This window comes from Setaria viridis, chromosome 6, assembly GCF_005286985.2.
Source record: "Setaria viridis chromosome 6, Setaria_viridis_v4.0, whole genome shotgun sequence".
In the NCBI taxonomy this organism is placed as follows: Eukaryota; Viridiplantae; Streptophyta; class Magnoliopsida; order Poales; family Poaceae; genus Setaria; species Setaria viridis.
This window is the reverse complement of record NC_048268.2, coordinates 18,792,471-18,799,638: the sequence shown is the minus strand read 5'-3', so window position 1 is coordinate 18,799,638 and position 7,168 is coordinate 18,792,471. Positions and strand designations below refer to the sequence as shown.

At 45.0% G+C, this 7,168-nt stretch overlaps 1 pseudogene; it reads left to right on the top strand.

Moving 5' to 3' along the window:
* Window positions 1–5,049: 5,049 nt before the first annotated feature.
* Window positions 5,050–6,588, top strand: LOC117861784 (probable diphthine methyl ester synthase; annotated as a pseudogene).
* Window positions 6,589–7,168: the final 580 nt, after the last annotated feature.

Sequence of the window (7,168 nt, the reverse complement as noted above, 5' to 3'; positions counted from 1 at the left end):
AGAGGCGCATCACCAAACCAAATCAATTTTCATACTCCGTCCCTCCCAAATTATAAACTATTTCGGTATTTCTAGATTCATAGGTTTTGTTACGTACCTAGATATACACTATGCTTAGATACAAAGTAAAATCTATGAAACTAAAAACAACAAAATGATCTACAATTTGGAATAGAAGAGTAGTATGCAAGAAATGTCAAATGTGCTATCAACAACCCGGTAATTTGTTTCTGAAAGTGAGTAGGGTTCAGTTCAGATATTGCAAGAGTTGTAGAAGCATCCCCTGTAACGACAGAGCGGCACATGGAGATTAGAGTTGAAGACATTGCAAGAGTTGCAGAAGTATCCCCACTGAGATTGTCTTGGATCGAAGGTTGGCATCCATCGGTGTTCCAAATCTCTAATCTCTGAGAAAATCTCCAAAATTAGCAACGCAATACAAGCACGAGACGACACGAACCTACAGCGCTCCTGGTGGAGCCGTCCGGGATCCCCAACCCCTTGAGGTGTTCGCCGACCTTGTTTACGTCCTTGCCACCGCCGCCATCACCTACTTACCCGACCAGATCAACCACAAATTAGATTAGGCCGCACCAGAGACTGCGGGGACTGCGAAGGGAGGGGAAGGACCACAACAGATTAGATTAGATTAGGCCACGCCACACATAGGATGGAGCAGGCCGCCAGGCCTTGCACGATTTGAGCACGGACATCGGCCTAGCACGGGAGAGGCAGCAGCGTGGGGAGGGGGTTTTGGGTTGGGAGGTTGGGGGGTGACGGTAGCGACGCACCTGGATGTAGATGCTCTCCTTGGCACACTCCTTCTCGCTTAGCAAGCGGCCCTTGCCGTCACTGAGGAGGCGCCAGCCGTCGGCCGCCGCGGGGGCTGAGGGGGCGCGGAGGCGCGCGGGGAGGGAGGTCAGCGCGGACCGCATCGCCATGTCATCCCACTCGAATCTACCTGTGGTGGCCTGGTAGGGTTGAAGGGGAGGAGAGCCACCGATCATAGATCGAGCTAATGTGGAATTGAGGTCGGGAGAGCAGACGGGAAGAAGGAAAGAAACTGGGGCGCGTGATTCGCGGGCGCGATTGAGGTGGGTGGTGCGGGCGGGTAAAAAAAAGCACAGTATCAAAATGGGCACGGGCGGGACTTTAGAACGCGGGACAACGAATGATGGTCCGCCTCGTTCATCGTAGTTACACAACTGAAAAGTGGGGCATCCGTAAAGAGAACACCTGGATCCTCGTACATGGGTATTACTTTGGGTGGGAATTGATATCAATTCTTTCGATTCTTTATAGTAAAGATTATAAGCCGATCTCTTCTCCTGACAGATTCTTTTCTTTAAATATCTTTTCTTGAATGATCACAGAGTAGTTTAACACACAAAATTGGACATACGGTCATCATACACATATATATACTTAGGCAATAACCTTTTCATAGTGTACACCATGCCATGTGTACGCATATATTATGAGTCGAATTTTTCATCTCAGGTTGTGGTCGTCATATGATGATCAATCTTCATTAATGTGACACTATTGGCTCACTCACGCTTCTCCAAGCACAATTTGTATTTTGTGCACACAAGTTTGAATGAACCTTTTAATATGTCATCGTAATTAAGAACTTTTATCTCACATCGTAGTCGTTGTATGATGATGGATCTCTATTCATGTGTTGATACTATTGGTCTTCTCGCCTCTTCCATGAGAATATGGGGCATAGTTTGGGCACACAAGTTTAGACAAACATGATCACCATGCACATGTATGTTTGTGGGTCCCAAGCATAGAGAGCCAAGGAAAAACTAAGTGCATCCCACCGCCATTTTTTTTTGAAACGGAATGCTTCGTTTGTTTGTGAGTTCCAAATTGGGTCAAATTCCTTTAGTTTAGTGGCCTGCATCATCCCTATTGGGCCATAGCCCGTTTGCGGGGCCTTCGCAACATTGGTGCTCATGGAACAACAAAATAGAACAAGAAATTTGCGAGCTTTCATCCTCGAACCTACAACCTAGCGCATAAGTATTGCGCTAACCATTGGACTAGTGCTTCAGTACTGTACTTGTTGGGATACGAGGTAGGCTACGCTAGCACAAAACAAAATTTTTTTACCGCGTAAATCAGGAAAACTGTCGTATATGGATCACGGGATTACCACTCGACGCACTGCTGCGGAAGATGTAGAATTGCGTCGGGGCAGCAAAGTTGACCAGCGTAGTCGAACACGTAGTCGATCACGTCGACGTCGAGTAGCTCCTCAGCAGCTCGTCCATATGCAGCAAGGTCGTCCTCATGCCGCGGCTCGGCGTGGCTCGTCGGCAGCTCATCGTGGCTCGTCCAAGTGTTGTAGGTGCAACACCTCCAACAGTCTCCCACTTGCACTAGAGTCAATCTAGAATATATCTAATACCCATAGCTCTTATGTGCGCATCATGCTTAGACTGCGGGAGAGGCTTTGTCAACGGATCAGAAATATTCAAATTCATCTGTATTTTGCAAATCTTGATCTCACCCCAATTAACAAAGTCTCTGATGAGATGAAATCGCCGTATAATGTGTTTGTTCTTCTTGTGATTCCTTGGCTCCTTTGCTTGCACAATTGCCCCATTGTTATCATAGTAGAGATTCAATGGGCTGGACGCATTTGGGAACACACAAAGCTCAATAAGGAAATTCCTTATCCAAACACCCTCCTTCGCGGCTTCCGAAGCCGCGATGTACTCGGCTTCTGTCGTAGAATCGGTCACCGTCTCCTGCTTGGAACTCTTCCAACTAACAGCACCACCATTTAGCGTGAACGCAAATCCTAATTGTGACTTTGAATCATCTCTGTCGGTTTGGAAACTAGCAGCACCACCATCTCCATGTCCATGACTTGTGAAACATAGTCATCAACTAATACATGTACTAGTCTAATATTCATGTGTGTCCACACATGAACTCCGACTAGGGACAACTTTTAGAATAACCATACAAGTAAAGGGTTCCACATACAATTCACATAATTGCAGATCAATTCAAGTAGCCTTTAATGGATATTCAATGAACATAATATACAAATCATGGATACAATCAGATTTCATCATCTCTATGATTGCCTCTAGGGTATACCTCCAACAGTACTAGGTATATGCCCGTGCATTGCTGCGGGCAAAACAACTATCAAATTTAATCATATCATGTAAAATGACCTAAATCATACAATGTCAAGTTAATGGACTTAGAAGAATGAGCTTACTTGGTGCGAGATCATTTAAAATGTAATGTCAACTACAATTAGCATGATTTAAGAAGTAGGAATAGAAAGGCATGCCCTAAATAATTGTCTTTTGAACTCAGTTCTGAAGAGAGAAAAGTATACATAAGTCACACAAAATATTCTAATTGTTCTTGAATCAATGGTTTCATGGTTTGGGCAATGCTCTCTGTGGCTCTCTGTGCCCCACCCTCCATTGACATTTGGCTAGGCAGCTCATAATTGGGAGCAGTGACATGCCATAGTTAATACAATATATGAAACCAACATACTCAACCAAGCCATTTAGGTATGGCCTTGTGAATGTAAGAAAATTCTTTCTTTCTTGACAACAGATGAAAACTTGAAAACTGGCATTAATATGCAAAATCAACAAGATTATAGAAGAAAGGTAGATATAACTAGAACTTATGCAATCAGATTATATCCAGAATGTTACCACGAAAGCTTGATGGAGATGCATGAACGTAAGGGCCTAACAGTGCAGTGGCCAATGAGGATGGTTCATGAATGTCGGAAGCAAGTTGGTAGTGGATGCCGCGAGGGAGGAGGGGCATCACCATCGAGGTGAGCTGCCGCAGCCTGTCTTTCTCGCTGCCACCCTGGTGTGAAAGGGATCAGAGGAGAGAAGGGTTTCGGGGGATCAGCCGGGCAGCAAATTTGTATTGGCTGAGCACACAGGCATCCGTCCGATCGGACGGTAGCAAGCAGACAACCACGGCATGACGCATGAGGTCACTGAAATGCCGGCCCAAACCCAGGCTCTAAGCCCAAACTACTTTCTTGTTTACAACACGTTTAGTTTACATGTTAATTTTTTTAATAAAAAATGTATAACCATATCTAAAATTTCCTAAAAGTTATGTTATTACATAAAAACATTTAATTAAATTATTTTCAAGAACAAACATACTTGACAAATGTTTTCTTCAATTTACAATTCACTTTATTTCTATTAATGGGATAAATTTCATGTGTCAATTTTTTTCCAAATTAATGATATTATTTGTACACGTGGCCAAAAAGGAAAGATATGATTGTCATTTATGAAGTTCAAATGATTTGTGCACATGAGAAAACAAAACATTTGGATAGTAACAATCACCTTTTGATGGTTGGACCCGGTAACCTACCGAGGGGGGTGCTCGAGATAATGTTTTGGTTGGTGGGGCTTGCTACAATCAGGAACTTGATGGTGAACATGGATACATGATTTAGATAGGTTCGGGTTGCTGAATAGCGTAATACTCTACATCATGTATGTTGTATTGGATTGTATTGATGCTCGATGGGATTTGATCCTTTGGAGAGGGTCCCTGCCAGCCTTATATATCCGGGGGAAGAAGAGTTACAGGTTGGTTGTTTATGGAAACTAGTCGGATACAACTTGAGGAGTCCTACTCAGTCTCCATGAGTAGTTTCCTGGTCCTAGTCTAGCTCCCAGTTTTCCATATAGACCACGTCATCCTACACCATAGTCTTCATGTCAGATATGCTCGGGTGTATAGCCCTGTTTGTAGGATTGTGTATCCTATCTGGTGAGCCCAAATATATATATATGACAAGCCTCCGAGTACTTTATAGTCAAATACGGGTGCTCCGAGTTCTTCTGTTGATATTGCCGACTTGTTATGGTGTTCTCCTAGTACTTCGTTTGGTTGAGTCTCTAGAGGGAACCTGAGTACTGCCAAGCCTCATGATGATCTTGAAATCTTGAATCTTCCATTGCTGAATCTTCAAGTTTGACCATATCACGTGAGATCTTCTCGTGATGAGTGCGATGAGTATACGTAGGAAGGCCCATGCATCACCGGGTGCGGGCTCCCGCTGCTCTCCGTCCCCGTACCCATTGTGGCCATCTCCGATATTTCCGCCAGTCGAGGGCCGGCTGTGGCGCCAGATACTGCGAGAAGCGGGGTCCCTCAGGGTGGCGGCAGCGGAGCAAGGCATCGCAAACACCGCTGGGCACCTCGCTCGCCGATCCTCCTCCTTCCAATTCCTCGGGTTCAATGCCCTGCACGGAGAGGCTTGCTCCCTCCAGCCACCACTCCATCCTTCGCCCACCCGCTGCCACCGCCATGCTCTACATCGTGGGCCTCGGCCTCGGCGACGAGCGCGACATCACGGTGCGGGGGCTCGATGTCGTGTGCAGCTGCTCCAAGATCTACATGGAGGCCTACACCTCCCTCCTCTCCCTCGGCCTCAACCCGGCAGCGCTCGCCAACCTGGTACGGCTCCCTTATCGTGTTTGTCCACCACCTGTTCAATGAAATGCCTCCGTGGTCAGTCCGGGGAGCTGTTGCTCACAGGCATCGCCGCTCGCTCGTTTGTTGCATCCAGGAGAAGCTGTACGGGAAGGAGATAATGGTGGTGGACCGGGAGATGGTGGAGCAGCGCGTCAACCAGGTGCTGCTCGAGGCCGCCGACACGGACGTTGCCTTGCTCGTGGTCGGCGACCTGTTTGGGTAACTGTTGCTTTGCTTCTTTCCTATTTTTGAGTTGGCTGTGCTGGAGCTTCTGTAGATGGCAGATGCGTGCTCATCTCTCAAATAGAGTTTTGGATACGAGTGACTGAATTTGGCATTCTGTTGTTGAGATGGTGTCCATGAACATGAGTATACCAATGATGGAGCACACACCGAGCACTTTTAGTACCAATATGTTCTTGGGTCGACTTGTATGCATGAATTTTGTCTAAATTTGTTGGATTGTGTCACAGCCCATGATTCATAGATGTCTTTTAGGCCTAGAGTTGATTGGTTGTCTCCTTGAGGCTTGAAATCTGTTCATCATGCTAGTTCCATGTCCATACATGCTAAATTTATGCCAGTTACATATTTACACCTACCTTTGTTGAACAATAGGCAAGAGCTTCTTTGTTTTCTGCTTATGTACAAACACATGTATGCCATTGCGCATGTTGGAAGTCTGATTGGGATTGCTTGTAAGCTTTTGTTAGTGTTATGAGTAATTTCTTTTTCTCTATTTTCATTGGGATGGGATTTTCAGGGCAACTACACATATCGATCTGGTTGTTCGTGCCAAGAAAATGGGGGTAGAAGTGAAGGTGATTCACAATGCATCTGTCATGAATGCAATGGGAGTTTGTGGGTTGCAACTTTACCGCTATGGAGAAACTATCTCAATACCATTATTCACAGAGGAATGAGACCAAATAGCTTCTACGAGAATATTCAAAATAATTCCCAGCTTGGGCTGCACGCGCTTTGCCTACTTGGTTTGTGATTCTTGCCTGACCTTTTCAATGTTATATTAATCCATTGTTAACAAGAAAATAGGCAAGTGATCATTAGTTCGTGGCCATGTGTAATGTGACCTAAAGTTAAATCTCAGCACATGATACACTGATAAGTGATTAGATCTTGGTCCTGTATCTTGTAAGCAAATACAAGCAATGCTTAAACTATTAGACTACCACAAAATTAAGGTATAGTTCTATTAAGTCCCTCATCTATGTGATTTAAAGCACAAGATCTTTCTTATCATGTTCATTTCTATTCCTCTATAAGATTAAAATGACACATTAAACAAACGCACGTTCCCGTGGAGGATGCAGCGGACGCGACTTAATCTGGTAAGGTGAGGGTGCTTAGCTGCTAGCTGCACCCATGAAGGTGGAATCGTGGATGGAGAGGATCTTGCTCCCTTCGATCCCAGCATAGGCAGGAGCCACAAACGCAAGGTTTCTTTCTCTCTCTCTCTCTCTCTCTCTCTCTCTTACTCACACACACAAAGACACCTTGACGCTGCTTTCTAATCCCCATTTATTTGATTAAATGCTCATGTGAACCTGTGATCTATGTTGCCCCGTGATTTCTAAACTAGATTTGATCATTCGAGTGTACTGGCAGAAATTGCTAGCTTTAGTATCCACTATCAATT